This window comes from Bubalus bubalis, chromosome 5 (assembly GCF_019923935.1).
Source record: "Bubalus bubalis isolate 160015118507 breed Murrah chromosome 5, NDDB_SH_1, whole genome shotgun sequence".
NCBI classification, from domain to species: domain Eukaryota; kingdom Metazoa; phylum Chordata; class Mammalia; order Artiodactyla; family Bovidae; genus Bubalus; species Bubalus bubalis.
Genome location: NC_059161.1, coordinates 107,830,173 through 107,856,867, shown reverse-complemented (window position 1 = coordinate 107,856,867; position 26,695 = coordinate 107,830,173). Strand labels below are relative to the sequence as shown.

Genomic DNA, 26,695 nt, shown 5'->3' with positions numbered 1-26,695 from the left:
CTATCTCTGTTCAGTCCTTTGTTCTGTGCGCGGGCCTGGCGGTGTCTTAGGTTAGGGCTGGCTTTTCGCGTGGTAGATATCCCACAGTCTGGTTTGCTAGCCCAAATTATTTCGCTCAGATAGCGCTCAGGACATTCGGCCCGATTCTTACTCTAAGGGACACAGCCCGCGCCGCGCTTCCCTGCCCAGCCCCCGCTTGCTAATGCCGTGTGCAGGCGTCTGCGCTGCTTCTCCGCTGGGGGAGTTCCCGTAGGGCTCACAATCCGCGATTTTTAATTGTTTATTATTTTTTTTTTTCCCCCTCCCTTTTATGTTGCCCTCTGTGCTTCCAAAGCTCGGCACAGATTCGGCAGTGAGAGGGTTTCCTGGTGTTTGGAAACTTCTCTCTTTTTAAGACTCCCTTCCCGGGACAGAACTCCGTCCCTCCCTCTTTTGTCTCTTTTTTTGTCTTTTATATTTTTTCCTACCTCCTTTCGAAGAGTTGGGCTGCTTTTCTGGGTGCCTGATGTCCTCTGCCGGCATTCAGAAGTTGTTTTGTGGAATTTACTCGACGTTTAAATGCTCTTTTGATGAATTTGTGGGGGAGAAAGTGTTCTCCCCGTCCTACTCCTCCGCCATCTTGGCTCCTCCTCCGAGGAAGAGGTTTATAACAATAAAAAGTGTCACTGAATATATATATATATATATATATATATCAGCAAAATCAAAAGAGTCCAACAAAAATAAAGTATAATATATGGACCAGGCCAACAAAGGAAATGGAAAATTAGATCTACTAGAGCAAAACTAACTAAAGCACAAACTGAAAAACAAAGTAAAGCAAGGAGCCAATTGGAGAATAAAACAATGGAAATAAAACTAACAAATATGTTGAGAGAAAAGGAAGAAAGAAAGGAAACAAATAATAAATATTCAGTTAAATAGAGTTATATAAAGAAAATTTATATGCATTAAAGATTAACTGAGAAGGGAAAGAATAGTAGGAAAAGCAAACACAGGAATAATGTCGAAAAAGTCATAATAAATTTAAAAAATTTGAAATTAAAATTAAGAAAAGTGAAAAGAAAAAAAATAAAGAAAAACTCACCAGAACTGAAAAAACCCAACAAGAGGCAGAAGTTTATAACAACAAAAAACATGACTGAGGGGAAAAAAAAAACAAAAACAAACAAAAAAAACTCATAAGTTAGATTCCATAGTGACAAAAAAATTGACAACTACAACAAAGGGATACTGAGCAATGCTGCATAAGAACCTGGAATATTAGGTCCATGAATCAAGGCAAATTGGAAGTGGTCGAACAGGAGAGTGAACATCTACATTTTAGGAATCAGCAAACTAAAATGGACTGAAATGGGTGAATTTAACTCAGACGACCATTATATCTACTACTGTGGGCAAGAATCCCATAGAAGGAATGGGGTAGCCATCATAGACAACAAGAGTATGAAATGCAGTACTTGGATGCAACACAAAATCCAAAGAAAGATCACTGTTCTTTCCAAGTCAAACCATTCAATATCACAGTAATCCAAGTCTATGCCCTGACCAGTAATGCTGAAGAAGCTGAATTTGAATGGTTCTATGAATACCTACAAGACTAACACCCCAAAAAGATATTCTTTTCATTATAGGGAACTGAAATGCAAAAGTAGGAAGTTAAGGCATACCTGGAATAACAGGCAAATTTGGCCTTGGAGTACAGAAAGAAGCAGGGCAAAGGCTAATAGAGTTTTGCCAAGAGAATGCACTGGTCGTAGCAAACACCCTCTTCCAACAACACAAGAGATGACTCTGCACATGGACATCACCAGATGGCCAACACCGAAATCAGATTGATTAGATTCTTTGCAGCCAAAGATGGAGAAGTTCTATACAGTCATCAAAAACAAGACTGGGAGCTGACTGTGGCTCAGATCATGAGCTCCTATTGCTAAATTCAGATTTAAATTGAAGGAAGTAGGGAAAACCACTAGACCATTCAGGTATGACCTAAATCATATCCCTTACGATTATACAGTGGAAGTGACAAATAGACTCAAGGGATTAGATCTGATTGACAGAGTGACTGAACAACTATGGATGGAGGTTGGTGACATTGTGCAGGAGGTAGTCATCAAGAACATCCCCAAGAAAATGAAATGCAAAAAGGTAACATGGTTGTCTGAGGAGGCCTTACAAATAGCTAAGAAAAGAAGAGAAGTGAAAGGCAAAGGAAAAAAGAAAAGATATACCCATTTGGATGCAGAGTTCCAAAGAACAGCAAGGAGAGATAAAAAAGCCTTCCTCATGGAGAAGGCAATGGCACCCCACTCCAGTACTCTTGCCTGGAAAATCCCATGGGCAGAGGAGCCCGGTAAGCTGCAGTCCATGGGGTCGCGAAGAGCTGGACACGACTGAGCGACTTCGCTTTCACTTTTCACTTCCATGCATTGGAGAAGGAAATGGCAACCCACTCCAGTGTTTTTGCCTGGAGAATCCCAGGGAGGGGGGAGCCTGGTAGGCTGCCGTCTATGGGGTCGCACAGAGTCAGACACGACTGAAGCGACTTAGCAGCAGCAGCAGCAGTAATCAGTGAAAAGATATATAGGAAAACAATAGAAAGGGAAAGACTAGAGATCTCGTCAAGAAAATTACAGATACCAAGGGACCATTTCATGAAAAGATGGGGATAATAAAGGACAGAAAAGGTATGGACCTAACAGAAGCAGAGACTATTAAGAAGAGATGGCAAGAATACACAGAAGAACTATCCAAAAAAGATCTTCATGACCCAGATAACAATGATGGTGTGATCACTCACCTAGAGCGAGATATCCTGGAATGTGAAGTTAAGTGGGCTTTAGGAAGCATCACTACAAACAAAGCTAGTGGAGGTGGTGGAAATCCAGTTGAGCTACTTCAAATCCTAAAAGATGGTGCTGTGAAAGTTCTGCACTCAATATGCCAATAAATTTGGAAAACTCACCAGTGGCCACAGGACTGGAAAAGGTCAGTTTGCATTCCAATCCCAAAGAAAAGCAATTCCAAAGAATGCTCAAACTACCACACAATTGCACTCATCTCACATGCCAGTAAAGTAATATTCAAAATTCTCCAAGCCAGGCTTCAACAGTATGTGAACCATGGGCTTCCAGATGTTCAGCTGGATTTTGAAAAGGTAGAGGAAACAGAGATCAAATTGCCAACATCTGTTGTATCATCAAAAAAGCAAGAGTTCCAGAAAAATATCTACTTCTGCTTTATTGACTATGCCAAAGCCTTTGACTGTGTGAATCACAACAAACTGTGGAAATTCTTTAAGAGATAGAAAAACCAGACCATGTGACCTGCCTCTTGTGAAATCTGTATGCAGGTCAGGAAGCAATAGTTAGAACTGCGCATGGAACAACTGACTGGTTCAAATAGGGAAAGGAGTACATCAAGACTGTATATTGTCATCCTACTTATTTAACTTACATGCAGAGTACATCATGAGAAACTCTGGGCTGCATGAAGCACAAGCTGGAATCAAGATTTCTTGGAGAAATATCAATAAGCTCAGACATGCAGATGACACCATTCTTACGGCAGAAAGTTAAGAAGAACTAAAGAGCCTCTTGATGATGAAAGAGGAGAGTGAAAAAGTTGGCTTAAACCCCAACATTCAGAAAATTAAGATCATGGCATCTGGTCCCATCACTTCATGGGGATGGGGGATGGCAAATAGATGGGCAAACAGTGACAGACTTTCTCTTTTGGGGCTCTAAAAAATCACTCCATATGGTGACTGCAGCCATGAAAATAAAAGACATTTGCTCTCTGGAAGAAAAGTTATGACCAACCTATACAACATATCTAAAAACAGAGACATTACTTTGCCAACAAAAGTCAAGGCTATGTTTTTTTCCTGTAGTCATGTATGGATGTGAGATTTGGAGTATAAAGAAAGCTGGGAACCAAAGAATTGTTGCTTTTGAACTGTGGTGTTGGGGAAGACTCTTGAGAGTCCCTTGGACTGCAAGGAGATCCAACCAGTCCATCCTAAAGGAAATCAATCCTGACTATTCGTTGGAAGGAATGATGCTGAAGCTGAAACCCCAGTACTTTAGCCACCTGATGTGAAGAACTGACTCATTTGAAAGGACCGTTATGCTGGGAAAAGTTGAAGGCAGGTGGAGAAGGGGATGACAGAGGATGAGACAGTTGGATGGCATCACTGACTCGATGGACATGAGTTTGAGTAAACTCCAGCAGTTGGTGATGGACAGGGCAGCCTGGAGTGCTGCAGTCCATGGAATTGCAAAGAGTTGGACATGACTGAGTGACTGAACTGAACTTAACTGAACACAGGGGGAGAAAATGGGGGAAAAAATTCAAAACAATCTACAGAACAATTCAAAACATAAGAATAATAAATGTTTCGTTGAGTCACTGCTGTTAGGGTCCTTTGCCTCGCTGGGAATCACAGCCCGCCTTACCTCCCTAGAATTCCCTCTAACACTGTGCTGATCTTTGGACCTTCTTTGAGGGCAGCTCAGCTTCTAAACTGGTCCTAATCCTGTGTTCTTACCTCCAATATCCACAGTTATCAGAACTAGTGCATTTTCTTTTGTGGGCGCTCTCAATGGCCTTTTGTATATTCCATAGACACAGAGTTTGCTTAGTTGATCGTGTGGATTTAATCTGCAGTTTGTACAGCTGGCAGGAAGGTTTTGGGTCACCTTCCTTAGCCACACTGCCTCCTGGCTTCCAATTGTGGCTTTATGTCCACCTCTGCAAGTGGGTTGATCTCCCAGATTTGCACCTGAGTCTGCCCCGGAGGATGTGAGCTTGCCCCTGTGAGGGCCTGATGTGGAGGTAGTGCAGCTGTTTGGGTCACAGGGGTTATGACAGCACCAGGTACTCGGGGGAGTTGGTGGCTAGGGCAGCAGGAAATATAGTGCTCTAGAAGAATATGGCAATCAATATTGGCCAGTGCACTCCAGTATTCTTACCTGGAGAAACCCCCTCCCTGCCAGAGAAGCCTGGCAGGCCACAGTCTACAGGGTCACAAGGAGTCGGACACTACCGAAACGACCCTGCGTGCATAGACACAAGACTTTTTGGCCTGCAGCAGCTCTGTCCCAGTGAGATTTGAACGTGAAGGTGGCACAGCTGCTTGGCTTGCAGGGACCCTGGCAGTGCCAAGTTTTCAGGGACACGCACTGCCTCCACTGCAGGAGTTATGGCCCCATCAGAGTCTTTTTTCCAGCCTCTTGTAGCTGGTGATCAGTAGGCCTCTTTGTCCAGTCTTTCTCCACAGCTCCGCCTATGCAGGTTCAGAGGGACCCCTTCCCTGGATTCCTTCTCTGTTGTTTGGTGTGTCAGGCACTTAGAGGGGTCCTCCTGACTGGGACCCTACACTGTAGATCAGCACATCAGGCATTTAAAGGGGCACCCTGGGTGGAGCCCTACTCTGTAGTTTGCCTCATTGGTCACTTAAAGGAGCATCTTGGGTGTGTTGCTGTTCTGTAATTCGGTGCATCAGGCATTTGATGTGCCAGCCTCACTATTGTTCAGCTGCCGATGCTAGCCTGTGGGGAGAGAGAGGCTATGGTGATGGCTCCACCCCCTACGTGTGACTCAGCAGTATCACCTTGCTTCCATGGCTGCCCAGCTCTCCTCCACATGTATTTCCCACCACAATCTCCTTCCTCACATCCCCTCAATCAGCCTTTCCATAGTCAAGAGCAGCCCTTGCCCTGGGGTTGTTCCACGATCCCTGAACTTCACCTCTCAGCCACTGCGCCTTCTAGGCAACCTGCGTCTCTGTCTGGGGCATGTATGTATGCATGTGTCCAGCAAGGACTGTCTGATTCTCATTCTATTTAGGCTGCCACAGATCAGCTGTTTCACTCTTAGCCTTAAATGTTTCCCTTCTAACTCAGACAATTGCCCCAAAGTGGGGATCAGACCCCAGCTTCAGTTCCCCCACCCGTGAGGGAAGGTCCAGTCTTACTAACACTCCTGTTTTTCCCCCTAGTGCCTTCATCCTACCCAGTTTTTCGTGATTCTATATATTCTTTTCCTCTGGTCAGGACCTCCTGCCCACTCTCAGATGGTGTTCTGCATGCACTTCTGTGTCTGAAGGTGTATTCCTCTTGCATCTGTGAAGAGAGATGTGCTCTACATCCACCTACTCCTCCAGCATCTTGTACTTCCATTTGGTCTTTTTGTTTGATCAACACAGGTTTGAAATATTTTTATTTTCATTATATCAAATGAAATAAAACTGAAAATAACATTGGAGATATCTAACGGAAAGCAATAGAATCTCAAAGAAAGGTAGAAGCTTAATGTGTAGGAGAAAATTCCTGGAAAGGCCTTACACTTACACACAATTACCTGGGGGCAATATATAACTACGAGTAAAATCACAGTTCCTGAAGTTGAACATTCTAGCTTCTGTCTTTATTAGGTTTGGGACTGTGTGAATTTCCTCTATGTAAACTAGCTTCAATTTATTCATCTTTCAAATGGAAAAAATACAAAGGCTTACCTTGAAAGAACACCATAAATATAAAAGTTATCTAATATAAAGCACTGGGCACAGTGTTTGATGTTTTATACTATCTCAATAATAATATGTTATTATTTTATGATGATCATTATAGTTACTCTTGTTGTCATTTGTATTTCTTTGTACCTCACTGGAGCTTCTTTAATTCTTAAGATCTTTGACTTTACCCTTGATATTTCTCCATACATAGTTAATATAACACAATCTCAAAGGAATTAGCCTGGAGGCAACTTGGGAAAAGCATTGTATGGGAAAATGATCCTGAATTTCCAAAAATTTGAACAGTAAAACTGAAAGATTATGTATCTCAGCAAACATTTAACTCTGATATAACACCATGACATTGAATCTATTCATCTGCATTTTCCACTGTCCAGAATTTTCCTCAGGGTCAATTTGACATCCTTATTCCACAAACTGTAGATCACAGGATTCATCATGGGCACAGTGCAGGTATAAAACACAAAGGACACTTTCCTTTGTTCCATCGGGCTCACAGATGATGGCTGCAGGTACATGAATGCTGCAGATCCATAGAAAACAGCAACAGCTGAGACGTGGAAACTGCAAGTGCTGGAAGGCTTTGGACCTGCCCTCTATGGAGTATATGTGGAAGATTTTGTGGAGGAGGAAGACATAGGAGGTAAGAGTAGGTAAGGCAGGAATCAGGACATTGAATGAACTTCAGACTAGAGCCACTAATTCATTGAAATAAATGCTAGAACATGATGGCTCCATGAGTGGAAAAATATCACAGAAATAATGGTTAATCACATTGGCCTTGAAGAAATAGAGTCTCAGCATAAGTCAAGTATGGAATGTTGATTAAATGATTCACAAGATGTAAACTGCTGCTGTGAACTGGAAGCACCTATAATAAGACATGATGGCATTATAAAGCAAGGGGTTACAGATGGCAACATAGTGGTCATATGTCATTTCAGCAAACAATAGAGCTGAGTCATGCATTCAGGGTAGGAGATATTTTTTTCTCTCACAGAGTTCACCAGCATTTGGGGGTAATGACAGTGGACTGACAGAGATCAATAAAGTACAAATTGCTGAGGAAATAGTACATGGGGGTGTGCAGGTGAGAACTGACCCCAATCAGTGTGATCATGCCCTAGTTCCCCATCTCAATGACCATATAGATTCTTAGGAAGAGAAGGAAAAATGGGCAGCTGGAATTGTGGTTTTTCTGTGAGCCCAGTGAGGATGAACTCAGTGAGGAGTGATTTCCAGAGTCCATTTTCTTCTCAGCAGGTTTTAAGTTTAAAAAACAGAAAATGAGTGTACTTGTGTGTGTGTGAGAGAGAGAGAAAGATTTATGCACATATGTATGTGTGTGTGTGTGCTTGTCTGTATGAGAGGCAGAAAGTAATTCTGCAGAGATCATTCTTAATATCACATCAGAGGACATACATAATGAAGTGAATTCTCCAGTATATCCTGCTACTGTAGGCAAACAATTATTTTGATTGAACTAGGACAGAAATTATAAACTTCAAGAACTTTATAATTAAGTTACTTCATGAAGTTTAAGAGAAGCAACAATTTATGAATTTTTAAAGCCAGTCCAAAGGAATATTTCTAGTATTATTTCTGAGTACTCATCTTTTCTCCAAGTTTCTACGTTTATATATTAATATCATGTATGTTGAATGGCATAGAATTTTCCTTTCATTTATAATAAGTAATAGCAGTGCATGCTTTCTATAATTAATGCACAGAGGATTCACAAGTCTGTGGAAAGTAGTTATATTAGTCAGGGCTGTCTTTTTTAATAATATCTCAACTGAAAATATCTGAAGACCAGTATCATTTCACCTGAGATCTGATGTTTTCATGTCCCAACTTTCTTCTCCCTGGACTTTGACCACACAGGGCAGAAATGTAACTGCTTGGCAGACACTATGTTTATACCTCAATAGGTTTTCCCACTCCAGGAACCATTCTTTCTTATTCTAATTTGAATAATCTTAGGGGTGAGAGTATAATGGCCTAAATGCAAGTCAGGTACTCCACCATTGTGAACAGGGCATAAGTGTACTAAGACAGATATACGCAAAGCATTAAGCATTTGGTAGGCCAACATGGAAAAAGCAAGAGAGTTCCAGAAAAAACATCTATTTCTGCTTTATTGACTATGCCAAAGCCTTTGACTGTGTGGATCACAAGAAACTGTGGAAAATTCTGAAAGAGATGGGAATACCAGACCACCTAATCTGCCTCTTGAGAAATTTGCATGCAGGTCAGGAAGCAACAGTTAGAACTGGACATGGAACAAACAGACTGCTTCCAAATAGGAAAAGGAGTACATCAAGGCTGTATATTGTCACCCTGTTTATTTAACTTCTATGCAGAGTACATCATGAGAAACGCTGGACTGGAAGAAACACAAGCTGGAATCAGGATTGCCGGGAGAAATATCAATAACCTCAGATATTCAGATGACACCACCCTTATGGCAGAAAGTGAAGAGGAACTAAAAAGCCTCTTGATGAAGGTGAAAGTGGAGAGTGAAAAAGTTGGCTTAAAGCTCAACATTCAGAAAACGAAGATCGTGGCATCCGGTCCCATCACTTCATGGGAAATAGATGGGGAAACAGTGGAAACTGTCAGACTTTATTTTTTTGGGCTCCAAAATCACTGCAGATGGTGACTGCAGCCATGAAATTAAAAGACGCTTACTCCTTGGAAGGAAAGTTATGACCAACCTAGATAGCATATTCAAAAGCAGAGACATTACTTTGCCAACAAAGGTTCGTCTAGTCAAGGCTATGGTTTTTCTTGTGGTCATGTATGGATGTGAGAGTTGGACTGTGAAGAAGGCTGAGTGCCGAAAAATGGATGCTTTTGAAGTGTGGTGTTGGAGAAGACTCTTGAGAGTCCCTTGGACTGCAAGGAGATCCAACCAGTCCATTCTGAACAAGATCAGCCCTGGGATTTCTTTGGAGGGAATGATGCTAAAGCTGAAACTCCAGTACTTTGGCGACCTCATACCAATGAGTTGACTCATTGGATAAGACTCTGATGCTGGGAGGGATTGAGGGCAAGAGGAGAAGGGGACGACAGAGGATGAGATGGCTGGATGGCATCACTGACTCGATGGACGTGAATCTGAGTGAACTCCGGGAGTTGGTGATGGACAGGGAGGCCTGGCGTGCTGCGATTCATGGGATCGCAAAGAGTCAGACATGACTGAGCGACTGATCTGATCTGATCTGAGGCCAACATGTTTTAAATATAATCATGTATTTTGCACATGCTCTAAATAGGATTCAAAGATGGTAGAGATTTGGATTAGTAAAGCACATGCAAAATAAAATAAGTAATTTTAGTGTCAATTCAATACTAGTCAACAGTGATATGCTTTTTAAAGACCAATGTATCTCTTTTTCTTTAGATTTGCAAAGGAAACGAGTAGGTTCTAGAAAACAGAAATTTACATTCTTAACACTCAAGCAATATTTGGACTATTGTGTTCAGTTTCAAGTAAAATACTGTGTGTGATATAGGAAAAGGTACATAGTTTCATAAATATGATCTAGAAATATGGTATTTTAAGATGGCTAAAATAATCAAAGATACTTTTTCTAGCAAAGCAAAAATTCATTTGGCACAAGACGGTTATCTCAACATTCATCACATGGCAGTGAGAGGTACTGAACTTATTGTATACGTTCAAGAGATTGGGTAAAATTAACTGTTTCAAACTATGGGAAGAAATATTTGGTTTCACAGCAAAGACAAACATTCCTATCACCAGATACACCTTGAGCTGACAGTCATAAAAGTTTGAGTACAGACTGAATAACCACACACATAGTAGATATTCTTTAAGGACACACCTAATGGGTAGTTGGATTAAATGTACTTCTTTTATCTTCATTCTAATGGATCCCGATTATGTTAGACAGTAGAGGATTGAATCCTCAGCTCAGCCTCATTTATGCTGTGTGGTTGAGATAATATGTCTGTTCTCCAACTCTCTGAAAAACAGAAACACTAAAATCACCTTCTGTGTAAATTCAGATAAGTGATTCCTATGATATGCTTAAAACAGCCCCATACCCTTAGAAAGACCTTAATACTGTCAATGTTATTTTAATCTTAATCTATTGAGTTTCTTTCATTATAGCTTTTGTCTCAGTGGCATTTTCATTCCTGCTATGATGGCTGGATTTTATTTTTCCTTAAAACATTTTCTTGTTCCTCCTTTCTACCTAAATACATACAATGATACAGAAATTTGAAATTTTTATTAAATATTAACTTTCTAAATATCAATATTTCCTAAGACCCAAATAAAGTTTGAATAAATTTCTGTCATCCAATGATTTATATCACCCAACAACAAAATCTTTTATTTTTATGTCTCACCAGGTATCATAGGATTTAACTATTACACAAGAGTATTTGTTAGAATCTCTTCTATGACTCATTATATTTCTTTATCTCTCTCTGTCATTCCCAGTGTATCTGATGAAATCTATTCAATAGTTAGGGTCCTTAACTTAAGAGTTTTAATAATGGAAACCCTAGTTAACTATGTGCTCAGGAATACCTTTCTCATTTTACATTTTGCACATGCTTAATTCTGTATCAATTATTATTTAATTCTGTATCAATTATTATGAGTTAGTTGTGGATTTTCTTCTGTACTAGGTGGTAAACTCAATACAGTGTTTGGCACAATACCTTACATACAAGTATCAATAAGTATGACTTTTTAGTGAAATTATTGAAAAGAGTGTAGTAATAAGTTAACATCGACTCCAGCACAAGTGAAGGAAGCTCTCACACTGCTGAGTTGAAGTGAGTAAACAAAGAAATACTGGCCATACTTTTATCCAGTGGGGACAGAGAGATGATAAGGGAACCTTTGCTCCTCAGGGAGTGTGGATATTAGAGTGAGGACAGATAGAGAAAGAAAAATAGCTACTCTCATCTATTAGTGCACTGTGAGGGAGCTAGACCAGGAGATCCAGCTTTTTAAAGTCCAGTGTTGGGATTCAGATACATCCCTCTTGCTCCCCAAAATATCAGTGCCATGTATTCTTCTCCTCTATTTCTGTGAAGAGAAAAATGGTTCTGGTGATGCTGGTGGATAGTTCTGAGTACTAACATTGCAGGACTTCTTGTTGCTGTAGGGCCATAACCTAGAGGACTCTGCTGTAATAACTTTGAATCACTGGTTGAAGTTGAATCTGTTGAAGTTGATGGCCCTCTGCAATGGTTGCTTGATATGAGTTGTGATTTATACTCTGAGTATTGATGCTAACAAAAGATGAGGAACAAGTAATGCTAACGATCTCCCATTAGGATCATTGCCCACAAGTATCAGCTCTTGGGAAAAGTTACAATTAGCAATTTCCTTTTCTCCCATTGACTCTCAAGTGTTTAATAGTGTCATATAGTTGTAATTATCATTTTTGTTAGATTATAGCTTGGAAACAAAAATGTGATAGATCTTATTAGAGCTCCAGTGAACTTCATGTCAAGCTATAAGAATTCAAAATTTTAGGAAATTTTTAAGACATGCATTAAAAGAACATTTTAAAGTAATTTCACATAAGATTTAAAAAAAAAAACGTAAGAAAAACCTTTGTGTGCTATATTTTTTTTCTCTATTAACTGTATTTAGATGTATTTATAAAACAGTGATACTTGAAATATTTTAACATGTAGGCTGCAGAAGTTTTCAACTGGTTATTGTCATAACCCCATGTTATTATACTTGTTCCTAACAAGTATAATAAGTTGATGACTTTAACTCTATAAATAAAAGAAATATTGAGGAATAATATAGACATCTGTCACTTACTTTGAAAAAGTTTACTAAATGTTGTTTGCTTAATATATAGAGTAATAAAAAATTCATGTTCTGGTTCAGGTGGCAATCTAGGAAGATCCACAATTCTGACTGCAGCAATATAGGTCATCATATTTTCTCTTTATCTTGAAATCAAGTTTATTGAATTTTAATTTACATGTGGTTAAATTCTACATGCTAAGAATTTTCTCAATGTCAATATGGGTGATGTTCTTTTCTACTCTGGGTATGGGAAACCATGGTATTCTAGACTGGAGTATTCAAGTTCCAGATACCAATGTACCTCTGATTTGCTATGTTGACCCATCAGATATCAAACATACATATTATTTTTTAACATATGTAGGCTGCATGCTTGAAAACCAACAGTTTTTGTTTCAAGGATATTGGATTATTAACTATATTTAATGACTTAAGAAGTCAGGTGTTCACAAGGTATATTACCTGCACTCGGGCTTGATATAGCAGCCACTTAAGTTCATTTTTCTAAATTTTTGTATAGAAATAATTCAGGATGCCATCAGTTTTATTGACGACCTTTGAAGAACTCTTCAGACATAAATTTAATTGATTTTAACTTTTAAAAGTGATGTGTAGCTAATTGGAGAAAGTAATGGATAAAAAAGGGAATGTCAAACCACTTCAATATTCTTGCCTTCAGAACCCCATGAACAGTATGAAAAGGAAAAATGATAGGATACTGAAAGAGGACCTCCCCAGGTCAGTAAGTGCCCAATATGCTACTGGAGATCAGTGAAGAAATAACTCCAGAAAGAATGAAGAGATGGAGCCAAAGCAAAAACAATACCCAGCTGTGGATGTGACTGGTGATAGAAGCAAGGTCCAATGCTGTAAAGAGCAATATTGCATAGGAACCTGGAATGTCAGATCCATGAATCAAGGCAAATTGGAAGTGGTCAAACAAGACATGGCAAGAGTGAATGTAGACATTCTAGGAATCAGCGAGTGAAAATGGACTGGAATGGGTGAATTTAACTCAGATGACCATTATATCTACTACTGCAGGCAGGAACCCCTCAGAAGAAATGGAGTAGCCATCATGGTCAACAAAAGAGTCTGAAATGCAGTACTTGAATGCAATCTCAAAAACGACAGAATGATCTATGTTCGTTTCCAAGGCAAACCATTCAATATCACGGTAATCCAAGTCTATGCCCCAACCAGTAATGCTGAAGAAGCTGAAGTTGAACGGTTCTATGAAGACCTACAAGACCTTTTAGAACTAACACCCAAAAAGATGTCGTTTTCATTATAGGGGACTGGAATGCAAAAGTAGGAAGTTAAGAAACACCTGGAAAAACAGGCAAATTTGGCCTTGGAATACGGAATGAAGTGGGGCAAAGACTAATAGAGTTTTGCCAAGAAAATGCACTGGTCATAACAAATACCCTCTTCCAACAACACAAGAGAAGATTCTACATATGAACATCACCAGATGGTCAACACTGAGATCATATTGATTATATTCTTTGCAGCCAAAGATGGAGAAGCTCTATACAGTCAACAAAAACAAGACCAGGAGCTGACTGTGGCTCAGATCATGAACTCCTTATTGCCAAATCAGACTGAAATTGAAGAAAGTAGGGAAAACCACTAGACTACTCAGGTATGACCTAAATCAAATCCCTTATGATTATACAGTGGAAATAGATTTAAGGGCCTAGATCTGATAGATAGAGTGCCTGATGAACTATGGAATGAGGTTCGTGACATTGTACAGGAGACAGGGATCAAGACCATCCCCATGGAAAAGAAATGCAAAAAAGCAAAATGGCTGTCTGTGGAGGTCTTACAAATAGCTGTGAAAAGAAGAGAAGCGAAAGCAAAGGAGAAAAGGAAAGATATAAGCATTTGAATGCAGAGTTCCAAAGAATAGCATGAAGAGATAAGAAAGCCTTCCTCAGCGATCAGTGCAAAGAAATAGGGGAAAACAACAGAATGGGAAAGACTAGAGATATCTTCAAGAAAATTAGAGATACCAAGGGGACATTTCATTCAAAGATGGGCTCGATAAAGGACAGAAATGGTATGGACCTAACAGAAGCAGAAGATATTAAGAAGAGGTGGCAGGAATACACAGAACAATTGTACAAAAAAGATCTTCATGACCCAGATAATCACGATGGTGTGATCATTCACCTAGAGCCAGATATCCTGGAATATGAAGTCAAGTGGACCTTAGGAAGCATCACTACGAACAAAGCTAGTGGAGGTGATGGAATTCCAGTTGAGCTATTTCAAATCCTGAAAGATGATGCTGTGAAAGTACTGCACTCGATATGCCAGCAAATCTGGAAAACTCAACAGTGTCCACAGGACTGGAAAAGGTCAGTTTTCATTCCAATCCCAAAGAAAGGTAATGCCAAAGAATGCTCAAACTACCACACAATTGCATTCATCTCACATGCTAGTAAAGTAATGCTCAAAATTCTCCAAGCCAGTCTTCAGCAATACGTGAACCGTGATCTTCCTGATGTTCAAGCTGGTTTTAGAAAAGGCAGAGGAACCAGAGATCAAATTGCCAACATCTGCTGGATCATGGAAAAAGCAAGAGAGTCCCAGAAAAACATCTATTTCTGCTTTATTGACTATGCCAAAGCCTTTGACTGTGTAGATCACAAGAAACTGTGGAAAATTCTGAAAGAGATGGGAATACCAGACCACCTGACCTGCCTCTTGAGAAATCTGTATGCAGGTCAGGAAGCAACAGTTAGAGCTGGACACGGAACAAACAGACTGGTTCCAAATAGGAAAAGGAGTACGTCAAGGCTGTATATTATAACCCTGCTTATTTAACTTCTATGCAGAGTACATCATGAGACATCCTGGACTGGAAGAAACACAAGCTGGAATCAGGATTGCCGGGAGAAGTATCAATAACCTCAGAAATGCAGATGACACCACCCTTATGGCAGAAAGTGAAGAGGAACTAAAAAGCCTCTTGATGAAAGTGAAAGAGGAGAGTGAAAAAGTTGGCTTAAAGCTCAACATTCAGAAAACGAAGATCACGGCATCTGGTTCCATCACTTCATGGGAAATAGATGGGGAAACAGTGGAAACAGTGTCAGACTTTATTTTTGGGGGCTCCAAAATCACTACAGATGGTGACTGTAGCCATGAAATTAAAAGACGCTTACTCCTTGGAAGGAAAGTTATGACCAACCTAGATAGCATATTCAAAAGCAGTGACATTACTTTGCCAACAAAGTTTTGTCTAGTCAAAGCTATGGTTTTTCCTGTGGTCATGTATGGATGTGAGAATTGGACTGTGAAGAAGGCTGAGCACCGAAGAATTGATGCTTTTGAACTGTGGTGTTGGAGAAGACTCTTGAGAGTCCCTTGGACTGCAAGGAGATCCAGCCAGTCCATTCTAAAGGAGATCAGCCCTGGGATTTCTTTGGAGGGAATGATGCTGAAGCTGAATCTCTGGTACTTTGGCCACCTCATGCAAAGAGTTGACTCATTGGAAAAAACTCTGCTGCTGGGAGGGATTGGGGGCAGGAGGAGAAGGGGATGGCAGAGGATGAGATGGCTGGATGGCATCACTGACTCAATAGAAGTGAGTTTGAGTGAACTCTGGGAATTGGTGATGGACAGGGAGACATGGAGTGCTTCGATTCATAGGGTCGCAAAGAGTTGGACACGACTGAGTGACTGAACTGAACTGAACTGAACTGAATGGATAAAGACTGTATGAGATATATATGATTTCCTATCAGTTTGGTTCAGTTCAGTTGCTCAGTCTTGCCCAACTCTTTGCGACCCTATGAACCTAAATATTTTTTAAAATGAAATAATAAAATTATTCAGGTCTTTCTAGTGCCAGAAACTATCTTAGGTCTTGCAGATATGGAAGTAAAATACATGCATGGGGGTAACCTTTATGAACATTACAGTTCAGAGCATTGTGGACAATAAGCAGGTAACTACATACCCAAAACAATAAATGGCATTGTAAGAGGCATTCTGGTTTGAGCAATGTTGCAAAGCATGAAGGAGTTCTTAACTCAGATTTTAAGTTCTGGCAAGGATTTTGAAGTAAGAGAACTGAAAGATTGTTGCTGAACCATGAAAGACACCAGGATTCTTGGTCTCCAGAGGAGAAGAATTCAATCCGGGGCCAGAGATGAGGCTTGATTGCTCAGAGCTTTTGGGTAATAAAGCTTTATTAAAGTATAAAACTTCTGACACAGACATCAGAAGGGGGATGGGGAGTGCCCCCTTGCTAGTGTTAGCAATGGAGTTATATACCTTTTAATTAGTTATTACAATGACTCAAAAGATGTCTCAAGTTTGTGAAAATTTTCCAGACCCATTCCCACAATTTACATTTTAAATAATAGGATTAGCCAGAAGGTTGTCAGGAAGGACAAACTGTCCTCAAGCAGGATAAACTGTTGTTATATAATCCTTAGTACAGTGTTTAAACTGAGTTGTTTGTTGCATAATCATCAGTTCCAGGCTTAAAGATAAAAACTCTTTATGTGACTAGGACTAAGGAATGTAAAGGGGGAAAAAAAAATTTGTCCTTTCCTCCTCCTTGAGAATTCCAGACCCTTCTCTCCTTGGGGACCCCCGGACTTCTTATCAACCTGCCTAGGAATTGACTCTCAGAACCATAAATTCATGCAATGTAATAAGCAAAGACTAAATCTAAAATATCATTCTCATGTTATGGCTGGTCACAAAAATATTCTCTTAAGCATTTTCTTCAGGGCAACATTGACATCTTTATTCCTGAGGCTGTAGATCAAGGGATTCAGCAATGGCACAACAATAGTATAAAACACAGAGGACACTTTCCCTTAGTCCATGGAGCTCACAGATGATGGCTGCAGGTACATAAATGCTTCAGATCCATAGAAAATAGCAACAGCTGAGATGTGGGAGCTGCATGTGCTGAAGGCTTTGGACCTGCCCTCCATGGAATGAATATGGAGGATGCTGGAAATGATGAAGATGCAGGAGCTGAGGATGGTCAGGATGGGGGCAAAGATGTTAAGTGCATCAAAGCATAGAACCAGTAATTCGTTGACATAGATACTAGAGCAGGAGAGCTTTAGGAACGGCATAAAAATCACAGAAATAATGGTTGATCACATCTAATTTGCAGAAATGAACCCTAAGCATGCAGCCTGTGTGAGAGAATGCACATACCAATCCCATCATATACACTCAAAAATGAGGGAGAAACAGGCTTGATGGGACATGGTAGTATTATACAGCAAGGGGCTACAGATGGCAACATAGTGCTCATATGTCATTGCAGCCAACAGGTAACCCTCTGCAATAATAAAAAGAAGAAAGAAAAAGAGCTGAGTCATGCATTCAGGGTAGGAGATGATGTTCTTCTCTGTCCCAAAGTTCCCCAGCATTCTGGGGGTAATGACAGTGGACTGACAGAGGTCAATAAAAGACAAGTTACTGAGGAAATAGTACATGGGGGTATGCAAGTGAGAACTGAGCCCAATCAGTGTGATCATGCCCAGGTCCCCTACCACCGTGACCACATAGATTACCAGGAAGAGAAGGAAAAGGGACAGGTGGATTCACGGCTGTTCTGTGAGCCCAGCGAGGATGAACTCAGTCACTGAGGAGTGATTTTCTGCTGCCATTTCTGTCTGCTTAGTCTCTGGAGGGGAAAGAGAAAAACATGGTCATTGGAGGGAATTCTTTTTTTTCATTTGGAGTAGAGTGTTCCATATAAATGATTCACTGTTTAGGCATCCTTTTGACCTATATAATCACTTAACTCTGGGTTTATTTATGGAAGCACAATACATCTCAATCCAATATTTATAAAGCCTCATTTTCAAATATAATAAATATATTTTCTATTAAAATATTTAGCCATGTTTATCATCATTAAACGGAGAAGGCAATGGCACCCCACTCCAGTACTTTTGCCTGGAAAATCCTGTGGACGAGGAGCCTGGTGGGCTGCAGTCCATGGGGTCGCTAGAGTCGGACATGACTGAGTGACTTCACTTTCACTTTTCACTTTCATGCATTGGAGAAAGAAATGGCAACCCACTCCAGTGTTCTTGCCTGGAGAATCCCAGGGATGGGGAAGCCTGGTGGGCTGCCGTCTCTGGGGTCGCACAGAGTCGGACACGACTGAAGCGACTTAGCAGCAGCAGCAGCAGCAGCATTATTAAAACATTCTTGGCAGCTGTATGCATAACAATTCAAATTGGAAATAATTCAAATTTATGTTCAGCAACTAATGAATAGATGAGTGAGTCATAGTATAATACATACATACATAAAATATGCAGATCCATATATGTACATATGTTTGTGTACATATAAATATAGATAAACATATACGGATGGCATCTATATATGGGATTTAAAGTGTGACATTCAGAGTCTCTTAATTCTTCACCTTCAGCCACAAACTGCCTCATCTGTCTACCCCATGATGCCATATCATTTTTACCATTTTCTATGTGTGCCATAAAAATCAACCCTGAATATCCATTGCACAGCGTTGTTGCTGAGGCTGAAGCTCCAATGCTTTTGCCACCTGATGTGAAGAGCTGACTGAAAAAGACCCTGATGCTGGGGAATATTGAAGGCTAAAAGAGAATCAGGTAGCAGCTGTCTGTCTTTTTATTTTTTTTTTTTTCACATGAAATAATCCTACCAACTCTCTTTGTCTCTGTTGTGTGCTAAATAAGTTCTCTTTTCTTTTCAATCTTATTTAAGTTAGAAATCATCATGAAAACATTCTCCAACACCTTGTAATTGTTTTAACCTTCCTACTTAAAGTTCAGAAAACTGTCATTTCTAAACAGCACATTTTTAGACTTGAGATATGCTGTAAGTCAGATGATGCACCGAATCAGACTTATTCTCCTCTGTATAACAAGTAATTGCATAGTGTTGAGGATATAAATTGGATTTTATACATAATTCCATGCATGAATATATTTGCCTGAATTTTCACATTAGTATTTCCAGACTTAATAGTCTCAAGTCACAGATGTGAGATGAATATACTCACCTTTCCTCTGGCTGGAAATCTCAACACCAAATTTTATTTGCAACAAGCTTCCTTTGACTCAGAAGATAGCTCTGTATTGGTGTCAGGAATGATAGGTACCCAGCTTTCTGCTGTCTTTAGTGTCGAGAGGGCCAGCACAGCCCAGGTCTCAGAGCCCCTTTTGAAGCTGGTCTGCATCACAGGTCAGCATCTCTAACTGTCTTAGTGTGTGTTTCTTCAGCTTCAAGGTAGCAAACATCTGCACCTTTCTCAGTTCTCCCCTGAGCGGTTGTGAACACTGTGCTATGAAGGTGTGTCCTGGATTTCATATATGCCAGGCAATAAATAACATGGATCCAAATACTCTGCAAGGATTTCCATTTCTCAGGAGGCAAGCTCTTGAGAACAGAAGCAGTTGCAGTTGACATGTCCCCAGTTGTCTAACTTTTCACTTCAAGAGGGATTCTCTGTCAATCCTAAACTCATCAATTAGTGATTAAGATTTCTTCACAGATTCACCTGGATATTTTTTCAAAATCAAATCTTCATCCAGGAGTTCTGAGGAGCATTTGAGGTTTTGAGATTCTGCATCTTGCACAATCTCCTAGCTAGAGCTACTAGTTCCCAGTCCACTCTGTGAATAAAAGGTTTTAGAGGATTGGGCAACATTCTGACAAGTTATCTTAATATTAACATGGCAACAAATTTTAATATGATGAAGTAAATCATTTATCCTTGTACAAAAATGTATTCAATCAATTTTATATGTAAATACAAAATATACATATTAATTCAAAGTCCAATCTATATGCTATTGGATTTAAAGTTATGGGGTAAGAATTCAGAATATTAACTTAATTTTTGACTTTTTTAGGTGCTCACTATTAATGATTCTAGTTGCTAAGTTACATATATAAAATATTTTATTAGGCACTTATGTTTCATGTTACTTCTATTCTTATATATTATATTTTAATTTTCTGTTCTAAAATAGCAAAATTGGAACCATACTTAGAAATGATTGAATCAAGGTAATCGCACACTCAAGTCAGGAGAGATCTTATAGTTAAATATAAGAAGAGTCAGTTACTTTTACCAGTTTATACTTGTGTTAAATTGAAAATGAAAGTCACTCAGTTGTATCCAATTCTTTGCAACCCCATGGACTATGGGTTCATAGAATTCTTACAGGCCAGAATACTGGAGTGGGTAGCCTTTCCCTTCTCCATGGGATCTTCCCAACTCAGAGATCAACCCAGGTCTCCTGCATTGCAGGCGTATTCTTTACCATCTGAGCCACAAGGGAACCTGGTGGTTCTCAATTTTATACTTATTTAAACTCATTAAAAAATTATAAGGGGAGTTTTTTCTCTTTTTTAAAATTTCAATACTGAGGGTGAACTCTATGCCAATCAAGCCAAAATTTTAGGGTGTGAGGTCAGATATCAATATTTATCAAAAGCTTCTCAGCTTTCAATGTGCATGGGAATAACCTAAGGATCTTGATCAAAAGCAGATTCTGATAGTAAGTCTCGTGTATGGTTTGAGGTTATACATTTTAAATAAAATTTCTCAGATTTTTGCCACTATTTCTCATCCATAGACCACTCTGAGAAACAAGGTTCTAGAGGACCTTTTGTTTTGAATACCTCCCACTGTAGTTCTTTCAGATTCAAGGAAAATCCACCAGGCCCATGCATCAAAAATCTTTTAGCTTTGGGTTTGCTGTGGCTGCAAGATTCTGACATGTTTGGAGAAAAATACTGTGTGTCGGGAATGCCACCTTATAAGTGAACAGACTACAACTGAAGTTGCTTCAGTGTGCCAAATAAAAGAAGTGAGAAAGAGAGTTGGAGTTTGGTAAAGGTTAGCTATAGAAAGAATGTAAATAAGAAGTAAACAAATCATTCCTATAATTATTCAGAAATTAAACATATGAAGATACCCATAGAGCCATTCTTTCAGTTCTGACAGGGTTTATGTTCTGATTTAGTTGATATATATATATATATATATATATATATATATATATATATATTCTGGACTATATAAAACAGACTAGGAATCATGCCTAAGATAGAAGTTGTAATTGTAACCATTTTAACCTTCTTTTATAGTACTGATGTAAATTAAGCCAAATAATATGAAAATAATATTAATTAATAAAAATAAATTAAAATTAATAAAAATAATCAATTAATAAAAAAATAACACGAAAAAATTAAGACAAATAATATGAAAATTAAGTCAAATAATATGAAATAATTGAAAATGAATGTTTGACATTGATGAATGAGTGGATAATGAACTACATGGGTGGTAAATAAAATTATGTGTTTTATATATATATATATATATCCATATATTTGGACACTACAGATGAATAAGGCAGCACACTACCCAAAGAACTTTGATCTGTCAGTAATGAGTAAGACAGTTTGAACTGAGAAGAGGCAGAAGACAACTGAGTATCTAGAGTTTCATGTGAATTTATAGTTAACAGATATTAATCACCAGAAGTTAAAAAGGAACAATATGAGGGGAGAGAAGTGATGTTTCCAAGATAAAACTGACAAGAAATGGCAATTGTTTATAATTTATGTGGCAAAAGGGTGTGAACCTCATGAAAGTAATACAACTTACAAATTTGGAGTTATTATGAGTAGATGTTAAAGTAAATTTATTGTTGCAGTTAATGGCAAGATTGTGTTGGATGGATGCTTTGCAACCCTGTGGACTGTATCCCACAAGGCTCCTCTCTCCATGAGATTTCCCAGGCAAGAATACTGGAGTGGGTTGCCATTCCCTTCTCCAGGGAATCTTCCCCACCCAAGGTCTGAACTCACGTCTCCTGCGTTGGCAGCTGTATTCTTTACCACTGAGCTACCAAGGAAGCCCCTAGAGATAATAATGTGTTGGGCTACTTGTGTAAAATTGTTGGCATTAAACATGATAATTTGAATCTCTTTGATTAGTCATACCATAAGTTTCTGCAGTCACTCTGCGTTTGATATTTTTGCTTGATCAACACGTTTGAAATATTTTTATTATCTTCATTAAATCAAATGAAATAAAAGCAAAAATCACATTGGAGAGATCTAGTGAAAAGCAATACAATCTCATAGGAGATAGAAACTTAATGTGTAGAAAGAAATTACTAGGAAGTCCTTACACTTACCCACAGTTGCTGCTGCTGCTGCTAAGTCGCTTCAGTCGTGTCCGACTCTATGTGACCTCATAGACGGCAGCCCACCAGGCTCTGCCGTCCCTGGGATTCTCCAGGCAAGAACACTGGAGTGAGTTGCCATTTCCTTCTCCAATGCATGAAAGTGAAACGTGAAAGTGAAGTCGTTCAGTCGTGTCTGCCTCTTCGCAACCCCATGGACTGCAGCCTACCAGGCTCCTCCGTCCATGGGATTTTCCAGGCAAGAGTACTGGAGTGGGGTGCCATTGCCTTCTCAGTTACCTGGGGCCAATAGGTTACTTTGGGTATAATCACAGTTCTTGGAGCCAGATATTCTGGTCTCTGTCTTTATTATATTTGAGATTATGGCCATTTACTCAAAGTAAACAAGCTTCAATTTATTCATCTTTCAAACAGAAACAATACTAGGGCTTGCCTTGAAAGAATATCATAAATATTAAAGAAAGTTGTCTAATATAAAGTGTTGGGCATAGAGTTTGATATTTTATACTATCTCAATAATAATATGTTATTACATTATGATGATCATCATAGTGAATCTTATTGTCTGTATTCTTTTTATTATACACTGGTACTTCTTTAATTCTCAAGATCTCTGACTTTATTCTTGATATTTCTCCTTATATAATCAATATAACACAAACTCAAAGGAATTAGCCTGGAGGGAATTTGGGAAATGTATTGCATGGGAAAATGATCCTGAATTTCAAAAATTTGAACAACAAAGCTAAAACATTACATATCTCAGAAAAGGTATTTTTGATATGACACCAACATTGAGTCTATTCATCTACATTTTCCACTGTCCAGAATTTTCTTCAGGGCCAATTTGACATCCTTATTCTGCAGAGTTTATGTAAGAGGATTCAGTATGGGCACAATGAAGGTATAAAACACAGAAGACACTTTACCTTGGTCCATGGGATTCACAGATGATGACTTCAGGTACATGAATGCTGTAGATCCATACAAAACAGCAACAGCAAAGATGTGGGAACTGCAGGTGCTGAAGGCTCTGGACCTGCCCTCTGTGGAGTGGATGTGGAAGATTTTGTAGAGGATGAAGATATAGGAAATAAGAATAGTTAAGGCAGGAATCAGGATTTTGAAAGAGCTGCAGACTAGAGCCAATGGTTCTTTGAAATAGATGCTAGAACAGGATAGCTCCATGAGTGGAAAAACATCACAGAAATAATGGTTTATCACATTGGCCTTGCAGAAATAAAGTCTCAACATAAGGCAAGTATGGAATGGCAATTGAATGATGCAAAAGATGTAAACTGCTGCTGTGAGCTGGAAGGACCTATAATAAGACATGATGGCATTATAAAGCAAGCACTTACAGATGGCAGCATAGTGGTCATATGTCATTTCAGCCAACATACAACTGTCTGCAATAATAAAAAGAAGAAAGAAGTAGAGCTGAGTCATACATTCAGGATAGGAGATAATATTTTTCTCTGTCACAAAGTTCACCAGTATTTTGGGGGTAATGACAGTGGAGTGACAGAGATCAATAAAGGACAAATTGCTGAAGAAATAGTACATGGGGGTGTGCAGGTGAAAACTAGCCCAATCAGTGTGATCATGCCCAGGTTCCCCATCACCATGACCACATAGATTCCTAGGAAGAGGAGGAAAAGGGGCAGCTGGAATTGTGGTTGTTCTGTGAGTCCTGCAAGGATGACTCAGTCACTGAGGAGTGATTTCCAGGGTCCATTTTCGTCTCAGCAGGTTCTAATTAAAAAAGCAGAAAATGAGTGTACTTATGTGTGTATTTGTGTGTGTGAGAGAGAGAGGTTTATGCACATGTGTGTGTGAGAGAGGAAGAGAGGTTTATGCACATGTGTGTATATATGCATATGTGTATGAGAGAGAGAGAGAGAGACAGAGAGTAAATCTGTGATCACTCTTTATCCTTCATCAGAGGAAATACATAATGCAGGGAAATTTTAAGCATCTCCTGCTACTCTAGGACAAACAATGAATCTGGCTGAACTAGAATAGAAATTATAAACTTCAAGAACTTTATAATTAAGAAATTTCATGAAGTTTAAGGGAAACAACAATTTAGGTATTTTTAAAATCCATCAGCATGAACATTTCTAGTATTATTTCTGAGTACTCTTCTTTCCTCCAAGTTTCTATGTTCATAAATTAATATGCATGTCGAATGGCATAGTATTTTCCTTCCATTTATAATAAGTAGTAGTCTTGTATACTTTCTATAATTAATGCAGAGATGATTCACAAGTCAGTGGAAAGTAGCTATATCAGTTGAGGTTATCTTCTTTAGCAACATCCCAGCTGAAAATATCTGAAATGTGACAACCATTATCATTTCAGCTGAGATCTGATGATTTAATATCCCAGCTTTCTTCTCCCTGGACTTTGAACCCAGAGGACAGAAATGTAACTGCTTGGCAGACATCATGCTTATACCTCAGTAGGTTTTCCCACCCCAGGAACCATTAGAAAAAGAAGACTTTTTCTAATTTGGATAATCTCAGGGGTGAGAGTACAATGGTCTAAATACAAGTCAGGTACTCCACCACTGTCACCAGGGCATCAGGGTACCAAGATTGATCTATGCAATTTGACTTCATTATTTAAATGGTGGAGGTGAGAAAATGATTCTATTCTCCAAATTATAAAGTGCTTTTGAACACAAACACTAGGTGTCTGGTATGCCAGCCTTTTTAAAATATAATCATATATTTTGCATGTGCTCTCAATAGAATTCAAAGACAGTAGAGATGTGGGTGAGTAAAGTAAATGCAAAATAAAATAAGTAATTTTAGAGTTAATTCAATACTAGTCAACCAGTGTGATGCTTTTGTGTGTGTGTGTGTGTGTGTGTGTGTGTATCAAAGTTTTATTTGATTAAACCATTTAAGTGCCTAATCTGGGCATAAATTAGCTGTTATATATTAACTGAATAACTGTTATACCCATAAAAGCATGGTCATCTTATGGCTTTTTTTTTTTTAACTAATTCATTTATTTTAATTGGAGGCTAATTACTTTACAATATTGTAGTGGTTTTTGCCATACATTGACATGAATCAGCCATAGATATAAATTTGTCCCCCATACTAAACTCCCTTCCTTTCTCCCTCCCCATCCCATCCCTCATGGTCATCCCAGTGTACAGGCCTTGAGCACCCTGTCTCATTCATCAAACCTGGACTGGCGATCTATTTCACCTATGGTTATATATATGTTTTAATGCTATTGTCTCATAACATCCCACCCTCACCTTCTCCTGCAGAGTCCAAAAGTCTGATATTTATATCCATGTCTCTTTTGCTATCTCGCATATAGGATCATAGTTACCATCTTTCTAAATTCCATATATATGCGTTAATATACTGTATTGGTGTTTTACTTCTGACTTACTTCACTCTGTATAATAGGCTTCAGTTTAATACACCTCATTAGAACTGATTCAAATGCATTCTTTTTAATATCTGAGTAATATTCCATTGTGTATATGTACCACAGCTTTCTTATCCATTCATCTGCAAATGGACATCTAGGTTGCTTCCATGTCCTGGCTATTGTAAACAGTGCTGCGATGAATGTTGGGGTACACGTGTCTCTTTCAATTCTGGTTTCCTCAGTGTGTATGCCCAGTGGTGGGATTGCTGGGTTGTATGGCAGCTCTATTTCCAGTTTTTTAACTATTTTTGTTTTCTCATTGTTAGTGTATAGGAATGCAAGGGATTTCTGTGTGCTAATTTTATATCCTGAAACTTTACTATATTCATTGAGTAGCTCTAGTAATTTTCTGGAGGTGTCTTTAGGGTTTTCTATGTAGAGGATCATGCCACACTATTCTCTATAGTGACTGTATTAGTTTGCATTCCCACCAACAGTGTAAGAGGGTTCCCTTTTCTCTGCACCCTCTCCAGCATTTATTGTTTGTAGACTTTTTGATAGCAGCCATTCTGACTGGCATGACATGGTACTTCATTGCGGTTTTGATTTGCATTTCTCTGATAATAAGTGATGTTGAACATCTTTTCATTTGTTTGTTAGCCATCTGTATATCTTCTTTGGAGAAATGTCTGTTTAGTTCTTTGGCCCATTTTTTGATAGGGT

General features: G+C 39.0%; 3 pseudogenes; all 3 read right to left on the bottom strand.

Moving 5' to 3' along the window:
• Positions 1-6,894: 6,894 nt before the first annotated feature.
• LOC123465760 lies at positions 6,895-7,790 on the bottom strand (annotated as a pseudogene).
• A 9,290-nt stretch (positions 7,791-17,080) lies between these two features.
• Positions 17,081-18,013, bottom strand: LOC102403007 (annotated as a pseudogene).
• A 5,276-nt stretch (positions 18,014-23,289) lies between these two features.
• Positions 23,290-24,311, bottom strand: LOC102396455 (annotated as a pseudogene).
• Positions 24,312-26,695: the final 2,384 nt, after the last annotated feature.